Here is a 3,983-nt window from a genome sequence, read left to right as displayed (position 1 = left end):
TGAGTCAAGTCAAGTCACAGTTGATCGTCATGGGTCAAGTCAAGTCACAGCTAATCTTCATAAGTCATGTCAGGTCACGGTTGATCGTCATGAGTCAAGTCAAGTCACAGCTGCTCCTCATGAGTCCAGTCACGTCTCAACTGATCTTCCAGAGTCTCGTCACATCTCAGCTGATCTGCCAGAGCCTCGTCACGTCTCAGCTGATCTTCCAGTCTCGTCACATCTCAGCTGATCTTCCAGAGTCACGTCATGTCTCAGTTGTTTGTCCAGAGTGACGTCACGTCTCAGCTATTCGTCCAGAGTCACGTCACATCACAGCTGATCATCCAGACATCACAGCTGATCATCCAGAATCATGTCACATCACAGCTGTTCATCCAGAGTCATGTCACCTCACAGCTGATCATCCAGAGTCACGTCACATCACAGCTGATCATCCAGAGTCACATCACATCACAGCTGATCATTCAGAGTCATGTCACATCACAACTGATCATCCAGAGACCGGTTACTTCCTGTCTGCTGCACCCAGAAGTCTGAGGTCAGTTCGTCTGTACTTCCGACTGGTATCTAGTGTGGAGGATCCACCGCTAGTGTCAGCAGTCGCAGCTGGTATCCCCAAACCCACTCACTCTAGCCCTCCTGTTCCTGAACTAAGTCCCCTGTCTGAAGCGCTTCCCATGATGGGGATCGCTTTATGGTGTGTCTGGGCTGCGTACACTACCACAGAACCTCTCGAGGTGGCGGCGTCCACTGTGATTTCTCCGGAGGTGGCGGCGTATGATGCAGAACCTCTTGATGCGGTGGTGCTTGCTTCAGCTCCTTATATGGTGGTGGCGCCCAACCATGCACTCTCAGCCTGTCATGTCGTGGTCGAAGGAACCTTTGCCGAACTATGTACTATGTATGTATGTGTGTCAGTGGTATCAACTTATGAACTCTCTGCCTGTCCTGTCACAGCTATGGAGGCCGTCTGTGATCTCTCTGCCTGTCCTGTCATGGCTATGGAGGCCGTCTGTGAACTCTCTGCCAGTCCTGAACCAGCCATGGAGGCCAATTATGAACTATTGCCCTGTCTCAACCCAGCCGAAGAAGCTGGTTTTGAACTCTCAGCCTTGTCTGTCACACCCGAGGATGTTGTCTGTGAACTTCCTGACTGTCCTTCTGCGGCTACAAGGGCCATTCAGGAACTCTCATCCATGCCTGTCACTGCCATGAAAACCTTAAATGAACTTTCTGTATGCCCTGTTAACCCTGTCGTTGCCAAAGAGACCATCAGTGAACCGTCTGTCTATTCAGTTTCAGTCAATGAGTTTGATTTTGATCTGTCTGTCCTGTATTAACGAATGAGTCTTACTGTGAATTGTCTGCCAGTTTAGTTCTACTCAATGAAATGTCTATCAGTCCAGTGGCCGCCAATGAATCTGACTCAAGAATCAAACCAGGAATCTGTTTCTGAATTATCTGCTAGTCTCGTTTCCCTCAATGAGCCTGATGTTGAATCACCTGTCTGTTCCGATCCAACTGACAATTCTGATGTTGTACTGTCTGCCTGCCCAGTATCAGTCCATGAGCTATTTGTCAGTTCAGTTCCAGTCAGTACTCTTGGTTTTGAACAATCTGTTCACCCTATCTCTGCCAATACATCCTATTCTGAATTGTCCGCTTATCTGGCTTCGACTAATGTGTCTGATTTTGATCCATCTGTCGGTCCAGTTTCAATTAATGGATCTGAGTGTGAGTTGTCTGCCTGTCCAGCTTCAATCACTGACCTGTCTGCCAATCCAGTGTCAGTCAATGCATCCCATTGTGAACTGTCTGTTGGTTTAAATTCTGCAGTCAAATCTGATTTTGAATTGTCTGTCTTTCCAGTCTCAACTAATGAGCCTGAGGGTGAATTTTCAGCCTGTCCAGTTCCAGTCCGTGGGCCTGTTTATGAACTGTCTGCCCATTCATTTATCACCAGGGAAACTATTTATGAACTTTTTGTGTTCCCTGCCTCAGCCCTTGGGGCCATAAATGCTCTGTCTGTTTCGTGTGTCTCAGTGTTCCTTAGGTCCCTGTCCCTGCCGTGGTCTTCAGTTTTGTCTGCTCCGCCATGGTGGTCTTCTGCTCTGGCCTGGTGGTCTTCTGCTCTGTCTGCTCCACCGTGGTGTTCTTCTGCTCCGACTACTGCTTCGCCGGCATTACCCTGGTTCTCTGCTCTGCCCTGGCTTCCTGCTTCGCCGGTTCTGCCTGGGTGCCCTGCTCTGCCGGCTCTGCCTCGGTCCCCGGTCCCTCCAATTCGGCTTTGTCACGAATTCTGTTCGCTCACCACCAGAGATCACCCACTCATTACTATGGACTCTTGCACTACACTAACTGTTGCACTTCACTCCGGACTACATTTCCCATCATCCATTGCACGGATTACACCAACAGCTGTAACCAATCAGACACACTCTACATAAGCCATGGACTTCCTCTTTCTCGATGTGGAGTATTGTAAGTGCATATCGCTACCTTAGCTGATAGCTACTTTACGGAGCCTGCTCTAGTTTACCTAGTCATTGTCATAGTCTTGCCTTGCCTTGCCTGCTTTCCCGTGTTCGGATTCTTGCCTGAGAATTTTGGATTACCCTTTCGTCTTGTCTTTTGGATTATACCTGTCTGCCAATCCAGTGTCAGTCAATGCATCCCATTGTGAACTGTCTGTTGGTTTAAATTCTGCAGTCAAATCTGATTTTGAATTGTCTGTCTTTCCAGTCTCAACTAATGAGCCTGAGGGTGAATTTTCAGCCTGTCCAGTTCCAGTCCGTGGGCCTGTTTATGAACTGTCTGCCCATTCATTTATCACCAGGGAAACTATTTATGAACTTTTTGTGTTCCCTGCCTCAGCCCTTGGGGCCATAAATGCTCTGTCTGTTTCGTGTGTCTCAGTGTTCCTTAGGTCCCTGTCCCTGCCGTGGTCTTCAGTTTTGTCTGCTCCGCCATGGTGGTCTTCTGCTCTGGCCTGGTGGTCTTCTGCTCTGTCTGCTCCACCGTGGTGTTCTTCTGCTCCGACTACTGCTTCGCCGGCATTACCCTGGTTCTCTGCTCTGCCCTGGCTTCCTGCTTCGCCGGTTCTGCCTGGGTGCCCTGCTCTGCCGGCTCTGCCTCGGTCCCCGGTCCCTCCAATTCGGCTTTGTCACGAATTCTGTTCGCTCACCACCAGAGATCACCCACTCATTACTATGGACTCTTGCACTACACTAACTGTTGCACTTCACTCCGGACTACATTTCCCATCATCCATTGCACGGATTACACCAACAGCTGTAACCAATCAGACACACTCTACATAAGCCATGGACTTCCTCTTTCTCGATGTGGAGTATTGTAAGTGCATATCGCTACCTTAGCTGATAGCTACTTTACGGAGCCTGCTCTAGTTTACCTAGTCATTGTCATAGTCTTGCCTTGCCTTGCCTGCTTTCCCGTGTTCGGATTCTTGCCTGAGAATTTTGGATTACCCTTTCGTCTTGTCTTTTGGATTATGTTTGCACCTTGCCTGGACTATTGCTCGTGTTCCTCAGATTACCCTTCTTGTTAAACCCTTTGGATTACATTCTACATCGATCAACCCACGCCTGTTTAACGGCTGACAGAAAAAAATTATTTTGCCTATATGTCACAATATGAGGTAAATCCGGCCCTGTACATGATACTGGTTTTTGTTGCCAAATTGGTTTGGAACAGTTGTTGAATAAACAATTAAACTGAACTATTATGCCTGTCAATCTGCTTGACTGACAGTTTTATTGATCACTGAGAGAGCATTGACTTGGTATGATGTTTGGCCAAGCATGTCTCCAGACCTAAACCCTATTGAGCATCTGTGGGGCATCCTCAAACGGAAGGTGGAGGAGCGCAAGGTCTTTTAACATCCACCAGGTCCGTGATGTTGTCATGGAGGAGTGGAAGAGGACTCCAGTGGTAACCTGTGAAGCTCTGGTGAACTCCAT

This window comes from Sinocyclocheilus grahami, unplaced genomic scaffold, assembly GCF_001515645.1.
Source record: "Sinocyclocheilus grahami isolate Dianchi unplaced genomic scaffold, SAMN03320097.WGS_v1.1 scaffold475.1, whole genome shotgun sequence".
Lineage (NCBI taxonomy): Eukaryota > Metazoa > Chordata > Actinopteri > Cypriniformes > Cyprinidae > Sinocyclocheilus > Sinocyclocheilus grahami.
Note: the sequence above shows the minus strand (reverse complement) of the source record.